Below are 27322 nucleotides of genomic sequence, written 5' to 3'. Positions count from 1 at the left end.
GGGAATTCTTAGAGCTATACAAGGGAGGCTTTGAGTTTAGTCGACAACAACTGTCACTCAATGGCACAGCAGCTGTGACTGAATCCATTCAGAAATCATGTTGTCTGGCATCTGAAATGTTTGCAATCAAGTGTGAATGTAGCATGATCTTGGGCACATGCGTAAAAGTCATTTTCAGCAGTTTCCGTAGTGTAGTGGTTATCACGTTTGCCTCACATGCAAAAGGTCCCCCGTTCGAAACAGGGAGGAAACACTCTTCTTATTCCTGCTTACTCCACACAATAAAACTCTACTTAGAGGAATTGTCAGTAAATTGGATAATAAGTACAACTCCCCCAGTGTTAGCTCGTCCTCCACACAATCAAAGTCTTTTGAGTTGTGTTCCCAGCAAACTGAAGGAAAAGAAGCACTATGTGAATAATGTTTTCTCTCAGAGATACTTGAACTCGGTCATTTTGGGCAGTCACTCACTCCCATCTAGGGGTGAGCAATCCTCCACTCTCTGGTTGTGAACCACGGCTTCGTACTTGTAGATGCTATCTGTAATAGTGATTGCTTCACACTCGACTGCAAACTGCCCCAGTGTGTGCTGAAGGTCACGGCCTGATGAAGCCAACAGATCAACATCATCTGCAAAGAGCAGAGAAGCAATTCTGAGGTCCCTCAGCTGCACCTCGAGTTGAGTTGGTCGGGATCCGGAGTTCCTCACAGGGCTCGTTCCACCATCTGACAATACCCCGAGTCAGGGACAGCAGTTCTCCTCCCTTGTAGGTGCCGACTCTCATTCCAACCGCTTCACACTTGACTGAAAACTGGACCTTGTGTGCTGCTCCTGAGTAGTCTTATTGTTGGCCAGAACTTCCTTGAGACCAACCAGAAGTCCTTCTCCATGGCTTCACCCCTAAACCAATGTGTGGTAAGAATATCACATTTCATGGACAAATGATTTGAGATATCAGCATGTTGGTAGTGATGAATTTTCCATTCTGATGAGCAGTGAAAAAATTTCATGCATGCTGTGGTTGTTGATCATATCGTCAATGTGAAGTGGTCTCTGACAGGAGGAACACGCTTGATATGTCACCACAATCTGTGTTAAATGGCTGTTGTCTTACTTGCAGCTGGTAGAAAACTCCCCGTCAGGGAATCGAACCCTGGTCTTCCCCGTGACAAGCGGAGATACTGTCCACTATACTAACGAGGACTGCTCCAGTACCACTTTTGGCTAGGAAAAAAAAACAGGTGGCGCTGTTCCGGCCTTTAAAGGGAATTCTTAGAGCTATACAAGGGAGGCTTTGAGTTTAGTCGACAACAACTGTCACTCAATGGCACAGCAGCTGTGACTGAATCCATTCAGAAATCATGTTGTCTGGCATCTGAAATGTTTGCAATCAAGTGTGAATGTAGCATGATCTTGGGCACATGCGTAAAAGTCATTTTCAGCAGTTTCCGTAGTGTAGTGGTTATCACGTTTGCCTAACACGCAAAAGGTCCCCTGTTCAAAACAGGGCGGAAACACTCTTCTTATTTCTGCTTACTCCACACAATAAAACTCTACTTAGAGAAATTGTCAGTAAATTGGATAATAAGTACAACTCCCCCAGTGTTAGCTCTTCCTCCACACAATCAAAATCTTTTGAGTTGTGTTCCCAGCAAACTGGATGAGAAGAAGCACTATGTGAATAATGTTTTCTCTCAGAGATACTTGAACTCGGTCATTTTGGGCAGTCACTCACTCCCATCTAGGGGTGAGCAATCCTCCACTCTCTGGTTGTGAACCACGGCTTCGTACTTGTAGGTGCTATCTGTAATAGTGATTGCTTCACACTCGACTGCAAACTGCCCCAGTGTGTGCTGAAGGTCACGGCCTGATGAAGCCAACAGATCAACATCATCTGCAAAGAGCAGAGAAGCAATTCTGAGGTCCCTCAGCTGCACCTCGAGTTGAGTTGGTCGGGATCCGGAGTTCCTCACAGGGCTTGTTCCACCATCTGACAATACCCCGAGTCAGGGACAGCAGTTCTCCTCCCTTGTAGGTGCCGACTCTCATTCCAACCGCTTCACACTTGACTGAAAACTGGACCTTGTGTGCTGCTCCTGAGTAGTCTTATTGTTGGCCAGAACTTCCTTGAGACCAACCAGAAGTCCTTCTCCATGGCTTCCCCCCTAAACCAATGTGTGGTAAGAATATCACATTTCATGGACAAATGATTTGAGATATCAGCATGTTGGTAGTGATGAATTTTCCATTCTGATGAGCAGTGAAAAACTTTCATGCATGCTGTGGTTGTTGATCATATCGTCAATGTGAAGTGGTCTCTGACAGGAGGAACACGCTTGATATGTCACCACAATCTGTGTTAAATGGCTGTTGTCTTACTTGCACCTGGTAGAAAACTCCCCGTCTGGGAATCGAACCCTGGTCTTCCGCGTGACAAGCTGAGATACTGTCCACTATACTAACGAGGACTGCTCCAGTACCACTTTTGGCTAGGAAAAAAAAACAGGTGGCGCTGTTCCGGCCTTTAAAGGGAATTCTTAGAGCTATACAAGGGAGGCTTTGAGTTTAGTCGACAACAACTGTCACTCAATGGCACAGCAGCTGTGACTGAATCCATTCAGAAATCATGTTGTCTGGCATCTGAAATGTTTGCAATCAAGTGTGAATGTAGCATGATCTTGGGCATATGCGTAAAAGTCATTTTCAGCAGTTTCCGTAGTGTAGTGGTTATCACGTTTGCCTCACACGCAAAAGGTCCCCTGTTCAAAACAGGACGGAAACACTCTTCTTATTTCTGCTTACTCCACACAATAAAACTCTACTTAGAGGAATTGTCAGTAAATTGGATAATAAGTACAACTCCCCCAGTGTTAGCTCTTCCTCCACACAATCAAAATCTTTTGAGTTGTGTTCCCAGCAAACTGGATGAGAAGAAGCACTATGTGAATAATGTTTTCTCTCAGAGATACTTGAACTCAGTCATTTTGGGCAGTCACTCACTCCCATCTAGGGGTGAGCAATCCTCCACTCTCTGGTTGTGAACCACGGCTTCGTACTTGTAGGTGCTATCTGTAATAGTGATTGCTTCACACTCGACTGCAAACTGCCCCAGTGTGTGCTGAAGGTCACGGCCTGATGAAGCCAACAGATCAACATCATCTGCAAAGAGCAGAGAAGCAATTCTGAGGTCCCTCAGCTGCACCTCGAGTTGAGTTGGTCGGGATCCGGAGTTCCTCACAGGGCTCGTTCCACCATCTGACAATACCCCGAGTCAGGGACAGCAGTTCTCCTCCCTTGTAGGTGCCGACTCTCATTCCAACCGCTTCACACTTGACTGAAAACTGGACCTTGTGTGCTGCTCCTGAGTAGTCTCATTGTTGGCCAGAACTTCCTTGAGACCAACCAGAAGTCCTTCTCCATGGCTTCCCCCCTAAACCAATGTGTGGTAAGAATATCACATTTCATGGACAAATGATTTGAGATATCAGCATGTTGGTAGTGATGAATTTTCCATTCTGATGAGCAGTGAAAAACTTTCATGCATGCTGTGGTTGTTGATCATATCGTCAATGTGAAGTGGTCTCTGACAGGAGGAACACGCTTGATATGTCACCACAATCTGTGTTAAATGGCTGTTGTCTTACTTGCAGCTGGTAGAAAACTCCCCGTCAGGGAATCGAACCCTGGTCTTCCGCGTGACAAGCTGAGATACTGTCCACTATACTAACGAGGACTGCTCCAGTACCACTTTTGGCTAGGAAAAAAAAACAGGTGGCGCTGTTCAGGCCTTTAAAGGGAATTCTTAGAGCTATACAAGGGAGGCTTTGAGTTTAGTCGACAACAACTGTCACTCAATGGCACAGCAGCTGTGACTGAATCCATTCAGAAATCATGTTGTCTGGCATCTGAAATGTTTGCAATCAAGTGTGAATGTAGCATGATCTTGGGCACATGCGTAAAAGTCATTTTCAGCAGTTTCCGTAGTGTAGTGGTTATCATGTTTGCCTCACATAAAAAAGGTCCCCCGTTTGAAACTGGGCGGAAACACTCTTCTTTATTCCTGCTTACTCCACACAATAAAACTCTCCTTAGAAGAATTGTCAGTAAATTGGATAATAAGTACAACTCCCCCAGTGTTAGCTCTTCCTCCACACAATCAAAGTCTTTTGAGTTGTGTTCCCAGCAAACTGGATGAAAAGAAGCACTATGTGAATAATGTTTTCTCTCAGAGATACTTGAACTCGGTCATTTTGGGCAGTCACTCACTCCCATCTAGGGGTGAGCAATCCTCCACTCTCTGGTTGTGAACCACGGCTTCGTACTTGTAGGTGCTATCTGTAATAATGATTGCTTCACACTCGACTGCAAACTGCCCCAGTGTGTGCTGAAGGTCACGGCCTGATGAAGCCAACAGATCAACATCATCTGCAAAGAGCAGAGAAGCAATTCTGAGGTCCCTCAGCTGCACCTCGAGTTGAGTTGGTCAGGGATCCGGAGTTCCTCACAGGGCTCGTTCCACCATCTGACAATACCCCGAGTCAGGGACAGCAGTTCTCCTCCCTTGTAGGTGCCGACTCTCATTCCAACCGCTTCACACTTGACTGAAAACTGGACCTTGTGTGCTGCTCCTGAGTAGTCTCATTGTTGGCCAGAACTTCCTTGAGACCAACCAGAAGTCCTTCTCCATGGCTTCCCCCCTAAACCAATGTGTGGTAAGAATATCACATTTCATGGACAAATGATTTGAGATATCAGCATGTTGGTAGTGATGAATTTTCCATTCTGATGAGCAGTGAAAAACTTTCATGCATGCTGTGGTTGTTGATCATATCGTCAATGTGAAGTGGTCTCTGACAGGAGGAACACGCTTGATATGTCACCACAATCTGTGTTAAATGGCTGTTGTCTTACTTGCAGCTGGTAGAAAACTCCCCGTCAGGGAATCGAACCCTGGTCTTCCCCGTGACAAGCGGAGATACTGTCCACTATACTAACGAGGACTGCTCCAGTACCACTTTTGGCTAGGAAAAAAAAAAAGGTGGCGCTGTTCCGGCCTTTAAAGGGAATTCTTAGAGCTATACAAGGGAGGCTTTGAGTTTAGTCGACAACAACTGTCACTCAATGGCACAGCAGCTGTGACTGAATCCATTCAGAAATCATGTTGTCTGGCATCTGAAATGTTTGCAATCAAGTGTGAATGTAGCATGATCTTGGGCACATGCGTAAAAGTCATTTTCAGCAGTTTCCGTAGTGTAGTGGTTATCATGTTTGCCTCACACGCAAAAGGTCCCCCGTTCGAAACTGGGCGGGAACACTCTTCTTATTCCTGCTTACTCCACACAATAAAACTCTACTTAGAGGAATTGTCAGTAAATTGGATAATAAGTACAACTCCCCCAGTGTTAGCTCTTCCTCCACACAATCAAAGTCTTTTGAGTTGTGTTCCCAGCAAACTGGATGAAAAGAAGCACTATGTGAATAATGTTTTCTCTCAGAGATACTTGAACTCGGTCATTTTGGGCAGTCACTCACTCCCATCTAGGGGTGAGCAATCCTCCACTCTCTGGTTGTGAACCACGGCTTCGTACTTGTAGGTGCTATCTGTAATAGTGATTGCTTCACACTCGACTGCAAACTGCCCCAGTGTGTGCTGAAGGTCACGGCCTGATGAAGCCAACAGATCAACATCATCTGCAAAGAGCAGAGAAGCAATTCTGAGGTCCCTCAGCTGCACCTCGAGTTGAGTTGGTCGGGATCCGGAGTTCCTCACAGGGCTCGTTCCACCATCTGACAATACCCCGAGTCAGGGACAGCAGTTCTCCTCCCTTGTAGGTGCCGACTCTCATTCCAACCGCTTCACACTTGACTGAAAACTGGACCTTGTGTGCTGCTCCTGAGTAGTCTTATTGTTTGCCAGAACTTCCTTGAGACCAACCAGAAGTCCTTCTCCATGGCTTCCCCCCTAAACCAATGTGTGGTAAGAATATCACATTTCATGGACAAATGATTTGAGATATCAGCATGTTGGTAGTGATGAATTTTCCATTCTGATGAGCAGTGAAAAACTTTCATGCATGCTGTGGTTGTTGATCATATCGTCAACGTGAAGCGGTCTCTGACAGGAGGAACACGCTTGATATGTCACCACAATCTGTGTTAAATGGCTGTTGTCTTACTTGCAGCTGGTAGAAAACTCCCCGTCAGGGAATCGAACCCTGGTCTTCCCCGTGACAAGCGGAGATACTGTCCACTATACTAACGAGGACTGCTCCAGTACCACTTTTGGCTAGGAAAAAAAAACAGGTGGCGCTGTTCCGGCCTTTAAAGGGAATTCTTAGAGTTATACAAGGGAGGCTTTGAGTTTAGTCGACAACAACTGTCACTCAATGGCACAGCAGCTGTGACTGAATCCATTCAGAAATCATGTTGTCTGGCATCTGAAATGTTTGCAATCAAGTGTGAATGTAGCATGATCTTGGGCACATGCGTAAAAGTCATTTTCAGCAGTTTCCGTAGTGTAGTGGTTTTCACGTTTGCCTAACACGCAAAAGGTCCCCTGTTCAAAACAGGGTGGAAACACTCTTCTTATTTCTGCTTACTCCACACAATAAAACTCTACTTAGAAGAATTGTCAGTAAATTGGATAATAAGTACAACTCCCCCAGTGTTAGCTCTTCCTCCACACAATCAAAATCTTTTGAGTTGTGTTCCCAGCAAACTGGATGAGAAGAAGCACTATGTGAATAATGTTTTCTCTCAGAGATACTTGAACTCGGTCTTTTTGGGCAGTCACTCACTCCCATCTAGGCGTGAGCAATCCTCCACTCTCTGGTTGTGAACCACGGCTTCGTACTTGTAGGTGCTATCTGTAATAGTGATTGCTTCACACTCGACTGCAAACTGCCCCAGTGTGTGCTGAAGGTCACGGCCTGATGAAGCCAACAGATCAACATCATCTGCAAAGAGCAGAGAAGCAATTCTGAGGTCTCTCAGCTGCACCTCGAGTTGAGTTGGTCGGGATCCGGAGTTCCTCACAGGGCTCGTTCCACCATCTGACAATACCCCGAGTCAGGGACAGCAGTTCTCCTCCCTTGTAGGTGCCGACTCTCATTCCAACCGCTTCACACTTGACTGAAAACTGGACCTTGTGTGCTGCTCCTGAGTAGTCTCATTGTTGGCCAGAACTTCCTTGAGACCAACCAGAAGTCCTTCTCCATGGCTTCCCCCCTAAACCAATGTGTGGTAAGAATATCACATTTCATGGACAAATGATTTGAGATATCAGCATGTTGGTAGTGATGAATTTTCCATTCTGATGAGCAGTGAAAAACTTTCATGCATGCTGTGGTTGTTGATCATATCGTCAACGTGAAGCGGTCTCTGACAGGAGGAACACGCTTGATATGTCACCACAATCTGTGTTAAATGGCTGTTGTCTTACTTGCAGCTGGTAGAAAACTCCCCGTCAGGGAATCGAACCCTGGTCTTCCACGTGACAAGCAGAGATACTGTCCACTATACTAACGAGGACTGCTCCAGTACCACTTTTGGCTAGGAAAAAAAAACAGGTGGCGCTGTTCCGGCCTTTAAAGGGAATTCTTAGAGCTATACAAGGGAAGCTTTGAGTTTAGTCGACAACAACTGTCACTCAATGGCACAGCAGCTGTGACTGAATCCATTCAGAAATCATGTTGTCTGGCATCTGAAATGTTTGCAATCAAGTGTGAATGTAGCATGATCTTGGGCACATGCGTAAAAGTCATTTTCAGCAGTTTCCGTAGTGTAGTGGTTATCATGTTTGCCTCACATGCAAAAGGTCACCCGTTCGAAACTGGGCGGAAACACTCTTCTTATTCCTGCTTACTCCACACAATAAAACTCTACTTAGAGGAATTGTCAGTAAATTGGATAATAAGTACAACTCCCCCAGTGTTAGCTCTTCCTCCACACAATCAAAGTTTTTTGAGTTGTGTTCCCAGCAAAATGGATGAAAAGAAGCACTATGTGAATAATGTTTTCTCTCAGAGATACTTGAACTCGGTCATTTTGGGCAGTCACTCACTCCCATCTAGGGGTGAGCAATCCTCCACTCTCTGGTTGTGAACCACGGCTTCGTACTTGTAGGTGCTATCTGTAATAATGATTGCTTCACACTCGACTGCAAACTGCCCCAGTGTGTGCTGAAGGTCACGGCCTGATGAAGCCAACAGATCAACATCATCTGCAAAGAGCAGAGAAGCAATTCTGAGGTCCCTCAGCTGCACCTCGAGTTGAGTTGGTCGGGATCCGGAGTTCCTCACAGGGCTCGTTCCACCATCTGACAATACCCCGAGTCAGGGACAGCAGTTCTCCTCCCTTGTAGGTGCCGACTCTCATTCCAACCGCTTCACACTTGACTGAAAACTGGACCTTGTGTGCTGCTCCTGAGTAGTCTCATTGTTGGCCAGAACTTCCTTGAGACCAACCAGAAGTCCTTCTCCATGGCTTCCCCCCTAAACCAATGTGTGGTAAGAATATCACATTTCATGGACAAATGATTTGAGATATCAGCATGTTGGTAGTGATGAATTTTCCATTCTGATGAGCAGTGAAAAACTTTCATGCATGCTGTGGTTGTTGATCATATCGTCAATGTGAAGTGGTCTCTGACAGGAGGAACACGCTTGATATGTCACCACAATCTGTGTTAAATGGCTGTTGTCTTACTTGCAGCTGGTAGAAAACTCCCCGTCAGGGAATCGAACCCTGGTCTTCCGCATGACAAGCAGAGATACTGTCCACTATACTAACGAGGACTGCTCCAGTACCACTTTTGGCTAGGAAAAAAAAACAGGTGGCGCTGTTCCGGCCTTTAAAGGGAATTCTTAGAGCTATACAAGGGAGGCTTTGAGTTTAGTCGACAACAACTGTCACTCAATGGCACAGCAGCTGTGACTGAATCCATTCAGAAATCATGTTGTCTGGCATCTGAAATGTTTGCAATCAAGTGTGAATGTAGCATGATCTTGGGCACATGCGTAAAAGTCATTTTCAGCAGTTTCCGTAGTGTAGTGGTTATCACATTTGCCTCACATGCAAAAGGTCCCCCGTTCAAAACTGGGCGGAAACACTCTTCTTTATTCCTGCTTACTCCACACAATAAAACTCTACTTAGAGGAATTGTCAGTAAATTGGATAATAAGTACAACTCCCCCAGTGTTAGCTCTTCCTCCACACAATCAAAATCTTTTGAGTTGTGTTCCCAGCAAACTGGATGAGAAGAAGCACTATGTGAATAATGTTTTCTCTCAGAGATACTTGAACTCGGTCATTTTGGGCAGTCACTCACTCCCATCTAGGGGTGAGCAATCCTCCACTCTCTGGTTGTGAACCACGGCTTCGTACTTGTAGGTGCTATCTGTAATAGTGATTGCTTCACACTCGACTGCAAACTGCCCCAGTGTGTGCTGAAGGTCACGGCCTGATGAAGCCAACAGATCAACATCATCTGCAAAGAGCAGAGAAGCAATTCTGAGGTCCCTCAGCTGCAGCTCGAGTTGAGTTGGTCGGGATCCGGAGTTCCTCACAGGGCTCGTTCCACCATCTGACAATACCACGAGTCAGGGACAGCAGTTCTCCTCCCTTGTAGGTGCCGACTCTCATTCCAACCGCTTCACACTTGACTGAAAAGTGGACCTTGTGTGCTGCTCCTGAGTAGTCTTATTGTTTGCCAGAACTTCCTTGAGACCAACCAGAAGTCCTTCTCCATGGCTTCCCCCCTAAACCAATGTGTGGTAAGAATATCACATTTCATGGACAAATGATTTGAGATATCAGCATGTTGGTAGTGATGAATTTTCCATTCTGATGAGCAGTGAAAAACTTTCATGCATGCTGTGGTTGTTGATCATATCGTCAACGTGAAGCGGTCTCTGACAGGAGGAACACGCTTGATATGTCACCACAATCTGTGTTAAATGGCTGTTGTCTTACTTGCAGCTGGTAGAAAACTCCCCGTCAGGGAATCGAACCCTGGTCTTCCCCGTGACAAGCGGAGATACTGTCCACTATACTAACGAGGACTGCTCCAGTACCACTTTTGGCTAGGAAAAAAAAACAGGTGGCGCTGTTCCGGCCTTTAAAGGGAATTCTTAGAGCTATACAAGGGAGGCTTTGAGTTTAGTCGACAACAACTGTCACTCAATGGCACAGCAGCTGTGACTGAATCCATTCAGAAATCATGTTGTCTGGCATCTGAAATGTTTGCAATCAAGTGTGAATGTAGCATGATCTTGGGCACATGCGTAAAAGTCATTTTCAGCAGTTTCCGTAGTGTAGTGGTTATCACGTTTGCCTCACATGCAAAAGGTCCCCCGTTCGAAACAGGGCGGAAACACTCTTCTTATTCCTGCTTACTCCACACAATAAAACTCTACTTAGAGGAATTGTCAGTAAATTGGATAATAAGTACAACTCCCCCAGTGTTAGCTCTTCCTCCACACAATCAAAGTCTTTTGAGTTGTGTTCCCAGCAAACTGAAGGAAAAGAAGCACTATGTGAATAATGTTTTCTCTCAGAGATACTTGAACTCGGTCATTTTGGGCAGTCACTCACTCCCATCTAGGGGTGAGCAATCCTCCACTCTCTGGTTGTGAACCACGGCTTCGTACTTGTAGATGCTATCTGTAATAGTGATTGCTTCACACTCGACTGCAAACTGCCCCAGTGTGTGCTGAAGGTCACGGCCTGATGAAGCCAACAGATCAACATCATCTGCAAAGAGCAGAGAAGCAATTCTGAGGTCCCTCAGCTGCACCTCGAGTTGAGTTGGTCGGGATCCGGAGTTCCTCACAGGGCTCGTTCCACCATCTGACAATACCCCGAGTCAGGGACAGCAGTTCTCCTCCCTTGTAGGTGCCGACTCTCATTCCAACCGCTTCACACTTGACTGAAAACTGGACCTTGTGTGCTGCTCCTGAGTAGTCTTATTGTTGGCCAGAACTTCCTTGAGACCAACCAGAAGTCCTTCTCCATGGCTTCACCCCTAAACCAATGTGTGGTAAGAATATCACATTTCATGGACAAATGATTTGAGATATCAGCATGTTGGTAGTGATGAATTTTCCATTCTGATGAGCAGTGAAAAAATTTCATGCATGCTGTGGTTGTTGATCATATCGTCAATGTGAAGTGGTCTCTGACAGGAGGAACACGCTTGATATGTCACCACAATCTGTGTTAAATGGCTGTTGTCTTACTTGCAGCTGGTAGAAAACTCCCCGTCAGGGAATTGAACCCTGGTCTTCCGCATGACAAGCAGAGATACTGTCCACTATACTAACGAGGACTGCTCCAGTACCACTTTTGGCCTGGAAAAAAAAACAGGTGGCGCTGTTCCGGCCTTTAAAGGGAATTCTTAGAGCTATACAAGGGAGGCTTTGAGTTTAGTCGACAACAACTGTCACTCAATGGCACAGCAGCTGTGACTGAATCCATTCAGAAATCATGTTGTCTGGCATCTGAAATGTTTGCAATCAAGTGTGAATGTAGCATGATCTTGGGCACATGCGTAAAAGTCATTTTCAGCAGTTTCCGTAGTGTAGTGGTTATCACATTTGCCTCACATGCAAAAGGTCCCCCGTTCGAAACTGGGTGGAAACACTCTTCTTTATTCCTGCTTACTCCACACAATAAAACTCTCCTTAGAAGAATTGTCAGTAAATTGGATAATAAGTACAACTCCCCCAGTGTTAGCTCTTCTTTCACACAATCAAAGTCTTTTGAGTTGTGTTCCCAGCAAACTGGATGAAAAGAAGCACTATGTGAATAATGTTTTCTCTCAGAGATACTTGAACTCGGTCATTTTGGGCAGTCACTCTCTGCCATCTAGGGGTGAGCAATCCTCCACTCTCTGGTTGTGAACCACGGCTTCGTACTTGTAGGTGCTATCTGTAATAGTGATTGCTTCACACTCGACTGCAAACTGCCCCAGTGTGTGCTGAAGGTCACGGCCTGATGAAGCCAACAGATCAACATCATCTGCAAAGAGCAGAGAAGCAATTCTGAGGTCCCTCAGCTGCACCTCGAGTTGAGTTAGTCGGGATCCGGAGTTCCTCACAGGGCTCGTTCCACCATCTGACAATACCCCGAGTCAGGGACAGCAGTTCTCCTCCCTTGTAGGTGCCGACTCTCATTCCAACCGCTTCACACTTGACTGAAAACTGGACCTTGTGTGCTGCTCCTGAGTAGTCTTATTGTTTGCCAGAACTTCCTTGAGACCAACCAGAAGTCCTTCTCCATGGCTTCCCCCCTAAACCAATGTGTGGTAAGAATATCACATTTCATGGACAAATGATTTGAGATATCAGCATGTTGGTAGTGATGAATTTTCCATTCTGATGAGCAGTGAAAAACTTTCATGCATGCTGTGGTTGTTGATCATATCGTCAACGTGAAGCGGTCTCTGACAGGAGGAACACGCTTGATATGTCACCACAATCTGTGTTAAATGGCTGTTGTCTTACTTGCAGCTGGTAGAAAACTCCCCGTCAGGGAATCGAACCCTGGTCTTCCCCGTGACAAGCGGAGATACTGTCCACTATACTAACGAGGACTGCTCCAGTACCACTTTTGGCTAGGAAAAAAAAACAGGTGGCGCTGTTCCGGCCTTTAAAGGGAATTCTTAGAGCTATACAAGGGAGGCTTTGAGTTTAGTCGACAACAACTGTCACTCAATGGCACAGCAGCTGTGACTGAATCCATTCAGAAATCATGTTGTCTGGCATCTGAAATGTTTGCAATCAAGTGTGAATGTAGCATGATCTTGGGCACATGCGTAAAAGTCATTTTCAGCAGTTTCCGTAGTGTAGTGGTTATCACGTTTGCCTAACACGCAAAAGGTCCCCTGTTTGAAACAGGGAGGAAACAAGCTTCTTATTCCTGCTTACTCCACACAATAAAACTCTCCTTAGAGGAATTGTCAGTAAATTGGATAATAAGTACAACTCCCCCAGTGTTAGCTCGTCCTCCACACAATCAAAGTCTTTTGAGTTGTGTTCCCAGCAAACTGGATGAAAAGAAGCACTATGTGAATAATGTTTTCTCTCAGAGATACTTGAACTCGGTCATTTTGGGCAGTCACTCACTCCCATCTAGGGGTGAGCAATCCTCCACTCTCTGGTTGTGAACCACGGCTTCGTACTTGTAGGTGCTATCTGTAATAGTGATTGCTTCACACTCGACTGCAAACTGCCCCAGTGTGTGCTGAAGGTCACGGCCTGATGAAGCCAACAGATCAACATCATCTGCAAAGAGCAGAGAAGCAATTCTGAGGTCCCTCAGCTGCACCTCGAGTTGAGTTGGTCGGGATCCGGAGTTCCTCACAGGGCTCGTTCCACCATCTGACAATACCCCGAGTCAGGGACAGCAGTTCTCCTCCCTTGTAGGTGCCGACTCTCATTCCAACCGCTTCACACTTGACTGAAAACTGGACCTTGTGTGCTGCTCCTGAGTAGTCTTAATAGTTTGCCAGAACTTCCTTGAGACCAACCAGAAGTCCTTCTCCATGGCTTCCCCCCTAAACCAATGTGTGGTAAGAATATCACATTTCATGGACAAATGATTTGAGATATCAGCATGTTGGTAGTGATGAATTTTCCATTCTGATGAGCAGTGAAAAACTTTCATGCATGCTGTGGTTGTTGATCATATCGTCAACGTGAAGCGGTCTCTGACAGGAGGAACACGCTTGATATGTCACCACAATCTGTGTTAAATGGCTGTTGTCTTACTTGCAGCTGGTAGAAAACTCCCCGTCAGGGAATCGAACCCTGGTCTTCCCCGTGACAAGCGGAGATACTGTCCACTATACTAACGAGGACTGCTCCAGTACCACTTTTGGCTAGGAAAAAAAAACAAGTGGCGCTGTTCCGGCCTTTAAAGGGAATTCTTAGAGCTATACAAGGGAGGCTTTGAGTTTAGTCGACAACAACTGTCACTCAATGGCACAGCAGCTGTGACTGAATCCATTCAGAAATCATGTTGTCTGGCATCTGAAATGTTTGCAATCAAGTGTGAATGTAGCATGATCTTGGGCACATGCGTAAAAGTCATTTTCAGCAGTTTCCGTAGTGTAGTGGTTATCACGTTTGCCTAACACGCAAAAGGTCCCCTGTTCAAAACAGGGCGGAAACACTCTTCTTATTTCTGCTTACTCCACACAATAAAACTCTACTTAGAAGAATTGTCAGTAAATTGGATAATAAGTACAACTCCCCCAGTGTTAGCTCTTCCTCCACACAATCAAAGTCTTTTGAGTTGTGTTCCCAGCAAACTGGATGAAAAGAAGCACTATGTGAATAATGTTTTCTCTCAGAGATACTTGAACTCGGTCATTTTTGGCAGTCACTCTCTCCCATCTAGGGGTGAGCAATCCTCCACTCTCTGGTTGTGAACCACGGCTTCGTACTTGTAGGTGCTATCTGTAATAGTGATTGCTTCACACTCGACTGCAAACTGCCCCAGTGTGTGCTGAAGGTCACGGCCTGATGAAGCCAACAGATCAACATCATCTGCAAAGAGCAGAGAAGCAATTCTGAGGTCCCTCAGCTGCACCTCGAGTTGAGTTGGTCGGGATCCGGAGTTCCTCACAGGGCTCGTTCCACCATCTGACAATACCCCGAGTCAGGGACAGCAGTTCTCCTCCCTTGTAGGTGCCGACTCTCATTCCAACCGCTTCACACTTGACTGAAAACTGGACCTTGTGTGCTGCTCCTGAGTAGTCTCATTGTTGGCCAGAACTTCCTTGAGACCAACCAGAAGTCCTTCTCCATGGCTTCCCCCCTAAACCAATGTGTGGTAAGAATATCACATTTCATGGACAAATGATTTGAGATATCAGCATGTTGGTAGTGATGAATTTTCCATTCTGATGAGCAGTGAAAAACTTTCATGCATGCTGTGGTTGTTGATCATATCGTCAACGTGAAGCGGTCTCTGACAGGAGGAACACGCTTGATATGTCACCACAATCTGTGTTAAATGGCTGTTGTCTTACTTGCAGCTGGTAGAAAACTCCCCGTCAGGGAATCGAACCCTGGTCTTCCCCGTGACAAGCGGAGATACTGTCCACTATACTAACGAGGACTGCTCCAGTACCACTTTTGGCTAGGAAAAAAAAACAAGTGGCGCTGTTCCGGCCTTTAAAGGGAATTCTTAGAGCTATACAAGGGAGGCTTTGAGTTTAGTCGACAACAACTGTCACTCAATGGCACAGCAGCTGTGACTGAATCCATTCAGAAATCATGTTGTCTGGCATCTGAAATGTTTGCAATCAAGTGTGAATGTAGCATGATCTTGGGCACATGCGTAAAAGTCATTTTCAGCAGTTTCCGTAGTGTAGTGGTTATCACGTTTGCCTAACACGCAAAAGGTCCCCTGTTCAAAACAGGGCGGAAACACTCTTCTTATTTCTGCTTACTCCACACAATAAAACTCTACTTAGAAGAATTGTCAGTAAATTGGATAATAAGTACAACTCCCCCAGTGTTAGCTCTTCCTCCACACAATCAAAGTCTTTTGAGTTGTGTTCCCAGCAAACTGGATGAAAAGAAGCACTATGTGAATAATGTTTTCTCTCAGAGATACTTGAACTCGGTCATTTTTGGCAGTCACTCTCTCCCATCTAGGGGTGAGCAATCCTCCACTCTCTGGTTGTGAACCACGGCTTCGTACTTGTAGGTGCTATCTGTAATAGTGATTGCTTCACACTCGACTGCAAACTGCCCCAGTGTGTGCTGAAGGTCACGGCCTGATGAAGCCAACAGATCAACATCATCTGCAAAGAGCAGAGAAGCAATTCTGAGGTCCCTCAGCTGCACCTCGAGTTGAGTTGGTCGGGATCCGGAGTTCCTCACAGGGCTCGTTCCACCATCTGACAATACCCCGAGTCAGGGACAGCAGTTCTCCTCCCTTGTAGGTGCCGACTCTCATTCCAACCGCTTCACACTTGACTGAAAACTGGACCTTGTGTGCTGCTCCTGAGTAGTCTCATTGTTGGCCAGAACTTCCTTGAGACCAACCAGAAGTCCTTCTCCATGGCTTCCCCCCTAAACCAATGTGTGGTAAGAATATCACATTTCATGGACAAATGATTTGAGATATCAGCATGTTGGTAGTGATGAATTTTCCATTCTGATGAGCAGTGAAAAACTTTCATGCATGCTGTGGTTGTTGATCATATCGTCAACGTGAAGCGGTCTCTGACAGGAGGAACACGCTTGATATGTCACCACAATCTGTGTTAAATGGCTGTTGTCTTACTTGCAGCTGGTAGAAAACTCCCCGTCAGGGAATCGAACCCTGGTCTTCCCCGTGACAAGCGGAGATACTGTCCACTATACTAACGAGGACTGCTCCAGTACCACTTTTGGCTAGGAAAAAAAAACAGGTGGCGCTGTTCCGGCCTTTAAAGGGAATTCTTAGAGCTATACAAGGGAGGCTTTGAGTTTAGTCGACAACAACTGTCACTCAATGGCACAGCAGCTGTGACTGAATCCATTCAGAAATCATGTTGTCTGGCATCTGAAATGTTTGCAATCAAGTGTGAATGTAGCATGATCTTGGGCACATGCGTAAAAGTCATTTTCAGCAGTTTCCGTAGTGTAGTGGTTATCATGTTTGCCTAACACGCAAAAGGTCCCCTGTTCGAAACAGGGAGGAAACACGCTTCTTATTCCTGCTTACTCCACACAATAAAACTCTCCTTAGAGGAATTGTCAGTAAATTGGATAATAAGTACAACTCCCCCAGTGTTAGCTCGTCCTCCACACAATCAAAGTCTTTTGAGTTGTGTTCCCAGCAAACTGGATGAAAAGAAGCACTATGTGAATAATGTTTTCTCTCAGAGATACTTGAACTCGGTCATTTTGGGCAGTCACTCACTCCCATCTAGGGGTGAGCAATCCTCCACTCTCTGGTTGTGAACCACGGCTTCGTACTTGTAGGTGCTATCTGTAATAGTGATTGCTTCACACTCGACTGCAAACTGCCCCAGTGTGTGCTGAAGGTCACGGCCTGATGAAGCCAACAGATCAACATCATCTGCAAAGAGCAGAGAAGCAATTCTGAGGTCCCTCAGCTGCACCTCGAGTTGAGTTGGTCGGGATCCGGAGTTCCTCACAGGGCTCGTTCCACCATCTGACAATACCCCGAGTCAGGGACAGCAGTTCTCCTCCCTTGTAGGTGCCGACTCTCATTCCAACCGCTTCACACTTGACTGAAAACTGGACCTTGTGTGCTGCTCCTGAGTAGTCTTAATAGTTTGCCAGAACTTCCTTGAGACCAACCAGAAGTCCTTCTCCATGGCTTCCCCCCTAAACCAATGTGTGGTAAGAATATCACATTTCATGGACAAATGATTTGAGATATCAGCATGTTGGTAGTGATGAATTTTCCATTCTGATGAGCAGTGAAAAACTTTCATGCATGCTGTGGTTGTTGATCATATCGTCAACGTGAAGCGGTCTCTGACAGGAGGAACACGCTTGATATGTCACCACAATCTGTGTTAAATGGCTGTTGTCTTACTTGCAGCTGGTAGAAAACTCCCCGTCAGGGAATCGAACCCTGGTCTTCCCCGTGACAAGCGGAGATACTGTCCACTATACTAACGAGGACTGCTCCAGTACCACTTTTGGCTAGGAAAAAAAAACAAGTGGCGCTGTTCCGGCCTTTAAAGGGAATTCTTAGAGCTATACAAGGGAGGCTTTGAGTTTAGTCGACAACAACTGTCACTCAATGGCACAGCAGCTGTGACTGAATCCATTCAGAAATCATGTTGTCTGGCATCTGAAATGTTTGCAATCAAGTGTGAATGTAGCATGATCTTGGGCACATGCGTAAAAGTCATTTTCAGCAGTTTCCGTAGTGTAGTGGTTATCACGTTTGCCTAACACGCAAAAGGTCCCCTGTTCAAAACAGGGCGGAAACACTCTTCTTATTTCTGCTTACTCCACACAATAAAACTCTACTTAGAAGAATTGTCAGTAAATTGGATAATAAGTACAACTCCCCCAGTGTTAGCTCTTCCTCCACACAATCAAAGTCTTTTGAGTTGTGTTCCCAGCAAACTGGATGAAAAGAAGCACTATGTGAATAATGTTTTCTCTCAGAGATACTTGAACTCGGTCATTTTTGGCAGTCACTCTCTCCCATCTAGGGGTGAGCAATCCTCCACTCTCTGGTTGTGAACCACGGCTTCGTACTTGTAGGTGCTATCTGTAATAGTGATTGCTTCACACTCGACTGCAAACTGCCCCAGTGTGTGCTGAAGGTCACGGCCTGATGAAGCCAACAGATCAACATCATCTGCAAAGAGCAGAGAAGCAATTCTGAGGTCCCTCAGCTGCACCTCGAGTTGAGTTGGTCGGGATCCGGAGTTCCTCACAGGGCTCGTTCCACCATCTGACAATACCCCGAGTCAGGGACAGCAGTTCTCCTCCCTTGTAGGTGCCGACTCTCATTCCAACCGCTTCACACTTGACTGAAAACTGGACCTTGTGTGCTGCTCCTGAGTAGTCTCATTGTTGGCCAGAACTTCCTTGAGACCAACCAGAAGTCCTTCTCCATGGCTTCCCCCCTAAACCAATGTGTGGTAAGAATATCACATTTCATGGACAAATGATTTGAGATATCAGCATGTTGGTAGTGATGAATTTTCCATTCTGATGAGCAGTGAAAAACTTTCATGCATGCTGTGGTTGTTGATCATATCGTCAACATGAAGCGGTCTCTGACAGGAGGAACACGCTTGATATGTCACCACAATCTGTGTTAAATGGCTGTTGTCTTACTTGCAGCTGGTAGAAAACTCCCCGTCAGGGAATCGAACCCTGGTCTTCCCCGTGACAAGCGGAGATACTGTCCACTATACTAACGAGGACTGCTCCAGTACCACTTTTGGCTAGGAAAAAAAAACAGGTGGCGCTGTTCCGGCCTTTAAAGGGAATTCTTAGAGCTATACAAGGGAGGCTTTGAGTTTAGTCGACAACAACTGTCACTCAATGGCACAGCAGCTGTGACTGAATCCATTCAGAAATCATGTTGTCTGGCATCTGAAATGTTTGCAATCAAGTGTGAATGTAGCATGATCTTGGGCACATGCGTAAAAGTCATTTTCAGCAGTTTCCGTAGTGTAGTGGTTATCATGTTTGCCTAACACGCAAAAGGTCCCCTGTTCGAAACAGGGAGGAAACACGCTTCTTATTCCTGCTTACTCCACACAATAAAACTCTCCTTAGAGGAATTGTCAGTAAATTGGATAATAAGTACAACTCCCCCAGTGTTAGCTCGTCCTCCACACAATCAAAGTCTTTTGAGTTGTGTTCCCAGCAAACTGGATGAAAAGAAGCACTATGTGAATAATGTTTTCTCTCAGAGATACTTGAACTCGGTCATTTTGGGCAGTCACTCACTCCCATCTAGGGGTGAGCAATCCTCCACTCTCTGGTTGTGAACCACGGCTTCGTACTTGTAGGTGCTATCTGTAATAGTGATTGCTTCACACTCGACTGCAAACTGCCCCAGTGTGTGCTGAAGGTCACGGCCTGATGAAGCCAACAGATCAACATCATCTGCAAAGAGCAGAGAAGCAATTCTGAGGTCCCTCAGCTGCACCTCGAGTTGAGTTGGTCGGGATCCGGAGTTCCTCACAGGGCTCGTTCCACCATCTGACAATACCCCGAGTCAGGGACAGCAGTTCTCCTCCCTTGTAGGTGCCGACTCTCATTCCAACCGCTTCACACTTGACTGAAAACTGGACCTTGTGTGCTGCTCCTGAGTAGTCTTAATAGTTTGCCAGAACTTCCTTGAGACCAACCAGAAGTCCTTCTCCATGGCTTCCCCCCTAAACCAATGTGTGGTAAGAATATCACATTTCATGGACAAATGATTTGAGATATCAGCATGTTGGTAGTGATGAATTTTCCATTCTGATGAGCAGTGAAAAACTTTCATGCATGCTGTGGTTGTTGATCATATCGTCAACGTGAAGCGGTCTCTGACAGGAGGAACACGCTTGATATGTCACCACAATCTGTGTTAAATGGCTGTTGTCTTACTTGCAGCTGGTAGAAAACTCCCCGTCAGGGAATCGAACCCTGGTCTTCCCCGTGACAAGCGGAGATACTGTCCACTATACTAACGAGGACTGCTCCAGTACCACTTTTGGCTAGGAAAAAAAAACAAGTGGCGCTGTTCCGGCCTTTAAAGGGAATTCTTAGAGCTATACAAGGGAGGCTTTGAGTTTAGTCGACAACAACTGTCACTCAATGGCACAGCAGCTGTGACTGAATCCATTCAGAAATCATGTTGTCTGGCATCTGAAATGTTTGCAATCAAGTGTGAATGTAGCATGATCTTGGGCACATGCGTAAAAGTCATTTTCAGCAGTTTCCGTAGTGTAGTGGTTATCACGTTTGCCTAACACGCAAAAGGTCCCCTGTTCAAAACAGGGCGGAAACACTCTTCTTATTTCTGCTTACTCCACACAATAAAACTCTACTTAGAAGAATTGTCAGTAAATTGGATAATAAGTACAACTCCCCCAGTGTTAGCTCTTCCTCCACACAATCAAAGTCTTTTGAGTTGTGTTCCCAGCAAACTGGATGAAAAGAAGCACTATGTGAATAATGTTTTCTCTCAGAGATACTTGAACTCGGTCATTTTTGGCAGTCACTCTCTCCCATCTAGGGGTGAGCAATCCTCCACTCTCTGGTTGTGAACCACGGCTTCGTACTTGTAGGTGCTATCTGTAATAGTGATTGCTTCACACTCGACTGCAAACTGCCCCAGTGTGTGCTGAAGGTCACGGCCTGATGAAGCCAACAGATCAACATCATCTGCAAAGAGCAGAGAAGCAATTCTGAGGTCCCTCAGCTGCACCTCGAGTTGAGTTGGTCGGGATCCGGAGTTCCTCACAGGGCTCGTTCCACCATCTGACAATACCCCGAGTCAGGGACAGCAGTTCTCCTCCCTTGTAGGTGCCGACTCTCATTCCAACCGCTTCACACTTGACTGAAAACTGGACCTTGTGTGCTGCTCCTGAGTAGTCTCATTGTTGGCCAGAACTTCCTTGAGACCAACCAGAAGTCCTTCTCCATGGCTTCCCCCCTAAACCAATGTGTGGTAAGAATATCACATTTCATGGACAAATGATTTGAGATATCAGCATGTTGGTAGTGATGAATTTTCCATTCTGATGAGCAGTGAAAAACTTTCATGCATGCTGTGGTTGTTGATCATATCGTCAACATGAAGCGGTCTCTGACAGGAGGAACACGCTTGATATGTCACCACAATCTGTGTTAAATGGCTGTTGTCTTACTTGCAGCTGGTAGAAAACTCCCCGTCAGGGAATCGAACCCTGGTCTTCCCCGTGACAAGCGGAGATACTGTCCACTATACTAACGAGGACTGCTCCAGTACCACTTTTGGCTAGGAAAAAAAAACAGGTGGCGCTGTTCCGGCCTTTAAAGGGAATTCTTAGAGCTATACAAGGGAGGCTTTGAGTTTAGTCGACAACAACTGTCACTCAATGGCACAGCAGCTGTGACTGAATCCATTCAGAAATCATGTTGTCTGGCATCTGAAATGTTTGCAATCAAGTGTGAATGTAGCATGATCTTGGGCACATGCGTAAAAGTCATTTTCAGCAGTTTCCGTAGTGTAGTGGTTATCATGTTTGCCTAACACGCAAAAGGTCCCCTGTTCGAAACAGGGAGGAAACACGCTTCTTATTCCTGCTTACTCCACACAATAAAACTCTCCTTAGAGGAATTGTCAGTAAATTGGATAATAAGTACAACTCCCCCAGTGTTAGCTCGTCCTCCACACAATCAAAGTCTTTTGAGTTGTGTTCCCAGCAAACTGGATGAAAAGAAGCACTATGTGAATAATGTTTTCTCTCAGAGATACTTGAACTCGGTCATTTTGGGCAGTCACTCACTCCCATCTAGGGGTGAGCAATCCTCCACTCTCTGGTTGTGAACCACGGCTTCGTACTTGTAGGTGCTATCTGTAATAGTGATTGCTTCACACTCGACTGCAAACTGCCCCAGTGTGTGCTGAAGGTCACGGCCTGATGAAGCCAACAGATCAACATCATCTGCAAAGAGCAGAGAAGCAATTCTGAGGTCCCTCAGCTGCACCTCGAGTTGAGTTGGTCGGGATCCGGAGTTCCTCACAGGGCTCGTTCCACCATCTGACAATACCCCGAGTCAGGGACAGCAGTTCTCCTCCCTTGTAGGTGCCGACTCTCATTCCAACCGCTTCACACTTGACTGAAAACTGGACCTTGTGTGCTGCTCCTGAGTAGTCTTAATAGTTTGCCAGAACTTCCTTGAGACCAACCAGAAGTCCTTCTCCATGGCTTCCCCCCTAAACCAATGTGTGGTAAGAATATCACATTTCATGGACAAATGATTTGAGATATCAGCATGTTGGTAGTGATGAATTTTCCATTCTGATGAGCAGTGAAAAACTTTCATGCATGCTGTGGTTGTTGATCATATCGTCAACGTGAAGCGGTCTCTGACAGGAGGAACACGCTTGATATGTCACCACAATCTGTGTTAAATGGCTGTTGTCTTACTTGCAGCTGGTAGAAAACTCCCCGTCAGGGAATCGAACCCTGGTCTTCCCCGTGACAAGCGGAGATACTGTCCACTATACTAACGAGGACTGCTCCAGTACCACTTTTGGCTAGGAAAAAAAAACAGGTGGCGCTGTTCCGGCCTTTAAAGGGAATTCTTAGAGCTATACAAGGGAGGCTTTGAGTTTAGTCGACAACAACTGTCACTCAATGGCACAGCAGCTGTGACTGAATCCATTCAGAAATCATGTTGTCTGGCATCTGAAATGTTTGCAATCAAGTGTGAATGTAGCATGATCTTGGGCACATGCGTAAAAGTCATTTTCAGCAGTTTCCGTAGTGTAGTGGTTATCATGTTTGCCTAACACGCAAAAGGTCCCCTGTTCGAAACAGGGAGGAAACACGCTTCTTATTCCTGCTTACTCCACACAATAAAACTCTCCTTAGAGGAATTGTCAGTAAATTGGATAATAAGTACAACTCCCCCAGTGTTAGCTCGTCCTCCACACAATCAAAGTCTTTTGAGTTGTGTTCCCAGCAAACTGGATGAAAAGAAGCACTATGTGAATAATGTTTTCTCTCAGAGATACTTGAACTCGGTCATTTTGGGCAGTCACTCACTCCCATCTAGGGGTGAGCAATCCTCCACTCTCTGGTTGTGAACCACGGCTTCGTACTTGTAGGTGCTATCTGTAATAGTGATTGCTTCACACTCGACTGCAAACTGCCCCAGTGTGTGCTGAAGGTCACGGCCTGATGAAGCCAACAGATCAACATCATCTGCAAAGAGCAGAGAAGCAATTCTGAGGTCCCTCAGCTGCACCTCGAGTTGAGTTGGTCGGGATCCGGAGTTCCTCACAGGGCTCGTTCCACCATCTGACAATACCCCGAGTCAGGGACAGCAGTTCTCCTCCCTTGTAGGTGCCGACTCTCATTCCAACCGCTTCACACTTGACTGAAAACTGGACCTTGTGTGCTGCTCCTGAGTAGTCTTAATAGTTTGCCAGAACTTCCTTGAGACCAACCAGAAGTCCTTCTCCATGGCTTCCCCCCTAAACCAATGTGTGGTAAGAATATCACATTTCATGGACAAATGATTTGAGATATCAGCATGTTGGTAGTGATGAATTTTCCATTCTGATGAGCAGTGAAAAACTTTCATGCATGCTGTGGTTGTTGATCATATCGTCAACGTGAAGCGGTCTCTGACAGGAGGAACACGCTTGATATGTCACCACAATCTGTGTTAAATGGCTGTTGTCTTACTTGCAGCTGGTAGAAAACTCCCCGTCAGGGAATCGAACCCTGGTCTTCCCCGTGACAAGCGGAGATACTGTCCACTATACTAACGAGGACTGCTCCAGTACCACTTTTGGCTAGGAAAAAAAAACAAGTGGCGCTGTTCCGGCCTTTAAAGGGAATTCTTAGAGCTATACAAGGGAGGCTTTGAGTTTAGTCGACAACAACTGTCACTCAATGGCACAGCAGCTGTGACTGAATCCATTCAGAAATCATGTTGTCTGGCATCTGAAATGTTTGCAATCAAGTGTGAATGTAGCATGATCTTGGGCACATGCGTAAAAGTCATTTTCAGCAGTTTCCGTAGTGTAGTGGTTATCACGTTTGCCTAACACGCAAAAGGTCCCCTGTTCAAAACAGGGCGGAAACACTCTTCTTATTTCTGCTTACTCCACACAATAAAACTCTACTTAGAAGAATTGTCAGTAAATTGGATAATAAGTACAACTCCCCCAGTGTTAGCTCTTCCTCCACACAATCAAAGTCTTTTGAGTTGTGTTCCCAGCAAACTGGATGAAAAGAAGCACTATGTGAATAATGTTTTCTCTCAGAGATACTTGAACTCGGTCATTTTTGGCAGTCACTCTCTCCCATCTAGGGGTGAGCAATCCTCCACTCTCTGGTTGTGAACCACGGCTTCGTACTTGTAGGTGCTATCTGTAATAGTGATTGCTTCACACTCGACTGCAAACTGCCCCAGTGTGTGCTGAAGGTCACGGCCTGATGAAGCCAACAGATCAACATCATCTGCAAAGAGCAGAGAAGCAATTCTGAGGTCCCTCAGCTGCACCTCGAGTTGAGTTGGTCGGGATCCGGAGTTCCTCACAGGGCTCGTTCCACCATCTGACAATACCCCGAGTCAGGGACAGCAGTTCTCCTCCCTTGTAGGTGCCGACTCTCATTCCAACCGCTTCACACTTGACTGAAAACTGGACCTTGTGTGCTGCTCCTGAGTAGTCTCATTGTTGGCCAGAACTTCCTTGAGACCAACCAGAAGTCCTTCTCCATGGCTTCCCCCCTAAACCAATGTGTGGTAAGAATATCACATTTCATGGACAAATGATTTGAGATATCAGCATGTTGGTAGTGATGAATTTTCCATTCTGATGAGCAGTGAAAAACTTTCATGCATGCTGTGGTTGTTGATCATATCGTCAACATGAAGCGGTCTCTGACAGGAGGAACACGCTTGATATGTCACCACAATCTGTGTTAAATGGCTGTTGTCTTACTTGCAGCTGGTAGAAAACTCCCCGTCAGGGAATCGAACCCTGGTCTTCCCCGTGACAAGCGGAGATACTGTCCACTATACTAACGAGGACTGCTCCAGTACCACTTTTGGCTAGGAAAAAAAAACAGGTGGCGCTGTTCCGGCCTTTAAAGGGAATTCTTAGAGCTATACAAGGGAGGCTTTGAGTTTAGTCGACAACAACTGTCACTCAATGGCACAGCAGCTGTGACTGAATCCATTCAGAAATCATGTTGTCTGGCATCTGAAATGTTTGCAATCAAGTGTGAATGTAGCATGATCTTGGGCACATGCGTAAAAGTCATTTTCAGCAGTTTCCGTAGTGTAGTGGTTATCATGTTTGCCTAACACGCAAAAGGTCCCCTGTTCGAAACAGGGAGGAAACACGCTTCTTATTCCTGCTTACTCCACACAATAAAACTCTCCTTAGAGGAATTGTCAGTAAATTGGATAATAAGTACAACTCCCCCAGTGTTAGCTCGTCCTCCACACAATCAAAGTCTTTTGAGTTGTGTTCCCAGCAAACTGGATGAAAAGAAGCACTATGTGAATAATGTTTTCTCTCAGAGATACTTGAACTCGGTCATTTTGGGCAGTCACTCACTCCCATCTAGGGGTGAGCAATCCTCCACTCTCTGGTTGTGAACCACGGCTTCGTACTTGTAGGTGCTATCTGTAATAGTGATTGCTTCACACTCGACTGCAAACTGCCCCAGTGTGTGCTGAAGGTCACGGCCTGATGAAGCCAACAGATCAACATCATCTGCAAAGAGCAGAGAAGCAATTCTGAGGTCCCTCAGCTGCACCTCGAGTTGAGTTGGTCGGGATCCGGAGTTCCTCACAGGGCTCGTTCCACCATCTGACAATACCCCGAGTCAGGGACAGCAGTTCTCCTCCCTTGTAGGTGCCGACTCTCATTCCAACCGCTTCACACTTGACTGAAAACTGGACCTTGTGTGCTGCTCCTGAGTAGTCTTAATAGTTTGCCAGAACTTCCTTGAGACCAACCAGAAGTCCTTCTCCATGGCTTCCCCCCTAAACCAATGTGTGGTAAGAATATCACATTTCATGGACAAATGATTTGAGATATCAGCATGTTGGTAGTGATGAATTTTCCATTCTGATGAGCAGTGAAAAACTTTCATGCATGCTGTGGTTGTTGATCATATCGTCAACGTGAAGCGGTCTCTGACAGGAGGAACACGCTTGATATGTCACCACAATCTGTGTTAAATGGCTGTTGTCTTACTTGCAGCTGGTAGAAAACTCCCCGTCAGGGAATCGAACCCTGGTCTTCCCCGTGACAAGCGGAGATACTGTCCACTATACTAACGAGGACTGCTCCAGTACCACTTTTGGCTAGGAAAAAAAAACAAGTGGCGCTGTTCCGGCCTTTAAAGGGAATTCTTAGAGCTATACAAGGGAGGCTTTGAGTTTAGTCGACAACAACTGTCACTCAATGGCACAGCAGCTGTGACTGAATCCATTCAGAAATCATGTTGTCTGGCATCTGAAATGTTTGCAATCAAGTGTGAATGTAGCATGATCTTGGGCACATGCGTAAAAGTCATTTTCAGCAGTTTCCGTAGTGTAGTGGTTATCACGTTTGCCTAACACGCAAAAGGTCCCCTGTTCAAAACAGGGCGGAAACACTCTTCTTATTTCTGCTTACTCCACACAATAAAACTCTACTTAGAAGAATTGTCAGTAAATTGGATAATAAGTACAACTCCCCCAGTGTTAGCTCTTCCTCCACACAATCAAAGTCTTTTGAGTTGTGTTCCCAGCAAACTGGATGAGAAGAAGCACTATGTGAATAATGTTTTCTCTCAGAGATACTTGAACTCGGTCATTTTGGGCAGTCACTCACTCCCATCTAGGGGTGAGCAATCCTCCACTCTCTGGTTGTGAACCACGGCTTCGTACTTGTAGGTGCTATCTGTAATAGTGATTGCTTCACACTCGACTGCAAACTGCCCCAGTGTGTGCTGAAGGTCACGGCCTGATGAAGCCAACAGATCAACATCATCTGCAAAGAGCAGAGAAGCAATTCTGAGGTCCCTCAGCTGCACCTCGAGTTGAGTTGGTCGGGATCCGGAGTTCCTCACAGGGCTCGTTCCACCATCTGACAATACCCCGAGTCAGG

The 27322-nt window shown here is 45.9% G+C and overlaps 20 non-coding genes across 20 annotated transcripts; 19 read left to right on the top strand and 1 right to left on the bottom strand.

Annotated features, from left to right (window-relative positions):
* The first annotated feature begins 1445 nt into the window (after positions 1 to 1445).
* trnav-aac (transfer RNA valine (anticodon AAC)) lies at positions 1446 to 1518 on the top strand. The gene has a single exon. It is a non-coding gene; the product is annotated as a tRNA-Val (tRNA).
* Positions 1519 to 2710: 1192 nt separating this feature from the next.
* Positions 2711 to 2783, top strand: trnav-cac (transfer RNA valine (anticodon CAC)). Its single transcript has one exon. It is a non-coding gene; the product is annotated as a tRNA-Val (tRNA).
* A 2459-nt stretch (positions 2784 to 5242) lies between these two features.
* trnav-cac (transfer RNA valine (anticodon CAC)) lies at positions 5243 to 5315 on the top strand. The gene has a single exon. It is a non-coding gene; the product is annotated as a tRNA-Val (tRNA).
* A 1192-nt stretch (positions 5316 to 6507) lies between these two features.
* Positions 6508 to 6580, top strand: trnav-aac (transfer RNA valine (anticodon AAC)). The gene has a single exon. It is a non-coding gene; the product is annotated as a tRNA-Val (tRNA).
* A 2144-nt stretch (positions 6581 to 8724) lies between these two features.
* trnad-guc (transfer RNA aspartic acid (anticodon GUC)) lies at positions 8725 to 8796 on the bottom strand. Its single transcript has one exon. It is a non-coding gene; the product is annotated as a tRNA-Asp (tRNA).
* A 241-nt stretch (positions 8797 to 9037) lies between these two features.
* On the top strand, positions 9038 to 9110 carry trnav-cac (transfer RNA valine (anticodon CAC)). Its single transcript has one exon. It is a non-coding gene; the product is annotated as a tRNA-Val (tRNA).
* A 1193-nt stretch (positions 9111 to 10303) lies between these two features.
* trnav-cac (transfer RNA valine (anticodon CAC)) lies at positions 10304 to 10376 on the top strand. Its single transcript has one exon. It is a non-coding gene; the product is annotated as a tRNA-Val (tRNA).
* Positions 10377 to 11568: 1192 nt separating this feature from the next.
* trnav-cac (transfer RNA valine (anticodon CAC)) lies at positions 11569 to 11641 on the top strand. The gene has a single exon. It is a non-coding gene; the product is annotated as a tRNA-Val (tRNA).
* A 1193-nt stretch (positions 11642 to 12834) lies between these two features.
* Positions 12835 to 12907, top strand: trnav-aac (transfer RNA valine (anticodon AAC)). The gene has a single exon. It is a non-coding gene; the product is annotated as a tRNA-Val (tRNA).
* A 1193-nt stretch (positions 12908 to 14100) lies between these two features.
* Positions 14101 to 14173, top strand: trnav-aac (transfer RNA valine (anticodon AAC)). Its single transcript has one exon. It is a non-coding gene; the product is annotated as a tRNA-Val (tRNA).
* A 1192-nt stretch (positions 14174 to 15365) lies between these two features.
* trnav-aac (transfer RNA valine (anticodon AAC)) lies at positions 15366 to 15438 on the top strand. Its single transcript has one exon. It is a non-coding gene; the product is annotated as a tRNA-Val (tRNA).
* Positions 15439 to 16630: 1192 nt separating this feature from the next.
* trnav-aac (transfer RNA valine (anticodon AAC)) lies at positions 16631 to 16703 on the top strand. The gene has a single exon. It is a non-coding gene; the product is annotated as a tRNA-Val (tRNA).
* Positions 16704 to 17896: 1193 nt separating this feature from the next.
* On the top strand, positions 17897 to 17969 carry trnav-aac (transfer RNA valine (anticodon AAC)). The gene has a single exon. It is a non-coding gene; the product is annotated as a tRNA-Val (tRNA).
* Positions 17970 to 19161: 1192 nt separating this feature from the next.
* Positions 19162 to 19234, top strand: trnav-aac (transfer RNA valine (anticodon AAC)). Its single transcript has one exon. It is a non-coding gene; the product is annotated as a tRNA-Val (tRNA).
* A 1193-nt stretch (positions 19235 to 20427) lies between these two features.
* On the top strand, positions 20428 to 20500 carry trnav-aac (transfer RNA valine (anticodon AAC)). The gene has a single exon. It is a non-coding gene; the product is annotated as a tRNA-Val (tRNA).
* Positions 20501 to 21692: 1192 nt separating this feature from the next.
* trnav-aac (transfer RNA valine (anticodon AAC)) lies at positions 21693 to 21765 on the top strand. The gene has a single exon. It is a non-coding gene; the product is annotated as a tRNA-Val (tRNA).
* Positions 21766 to 22958: 1193 nt separating this feature from the next.
* Positions 22959 to 23031, top strand: trnav-aac (transfer RNA valine (anticodon AAC)). Its single transcript has one exon. It is a non-coding gene; the product is annotated as a tRNA-Val (tRNA).
* Positions 23032 to 24224: 1193 nt separating this feature from the next.
* trnav-aac (transfer RNA valine (anticodon AAC)) lies at positions 24225 to 24297 on the top strand. The gene has a single exon. It is a non-coding gene; the product is annotated as a tRNA-Val (tRNA).
* A 1192-nt stretch (positions 24298 to 25489) lies between these two features.
* trnav-aac (transfer RNA valine (anticodon AAC)) lies at positions 25490 to 25562 on the top strand. The gene has a single exon. It is a non-coding gene; the product is annotated as a tRNA-Val (tRNA).
* A 1193-nt stretch (positions 25563 to 26755) lies between these two features.
* Positions 26756 to 26828, top strand: trnav-aac (transfer RNA valine (anticodon AAC)). Its single transcript has one exon. It is a non-coding gene; the product is annotated as a tRNA-Val (tRNA).
* The last annotated feature ends 494 nt before the right edge of the window (positions 26829 to 27322 follow it).

The sequence above is a fragment of the Cebidichthys violaceus genome, unplaced genomic scaffold, assembly GCF_023349555.1.
Source record: "Cebidichthys violaceus isolate CVI_PGR_0920_01 unplaced genomic scaffold, fCebVio1.0.p SCAF_32, whole genome shotgun sequence".
NCBI classification, from domain to species: Eukaryota; Metazoa; Chordata; class Actinopteri; order Perciformes; family Stichaeidae; genus Cebidichthys; species Cebidichthys violaceus.
Note: the sequence above shows the minus strand (reverse complement) of the source record. Positions and strands in the feature narration are given on the sequence as shown.